The sequence below is a fragment of the Penaeus monodon genome, chromosome 22 (assembly GCF_015228065.2).
Source record: "Penaeus monodon isolate SGIC_2016 chromosome 22, NSTDA_Pmon_1, whole genome shotgun sequence".
In the NCBI taxonomy this organism is placed as follows: domain Eukaryota; kingdom Metazoa; phylum Arthropoda; class Malacostraca; order Decapoda; family Penaeidae; genus Penaeus; species Penaeus monodon.
In genome coordinates, this window is record NC_051407.1 from 27532794 (window position 1) to 27533087 (window position 294).

The window sequence follows — 294 nt, forward strand, 5'->3', positions numbered from 1 at the left end:
ACGTTTAAATATTTGAATTAGCAAATGATAGGTATTAGTGATAGGGACTCCAGACCAACATTTTAATGTAATAATGCATAATGACCAACACAAGAATAATACAGAGGAAATAAGCAATGTAGCAATAAAGGGTGGAAGTAAGAAATTGAAACAAAAAAAAGATGGAAAAATAATAAAATAAGTCAGTAACCCTCACAGTTAACGAGGGGGGGGGGTGTTCCCTGAAAACACACACCCTGACTCAAGCCCTCGGACAGAGGAGCCGTGACTTGTGTGCCCACCCGAGGGGGTATT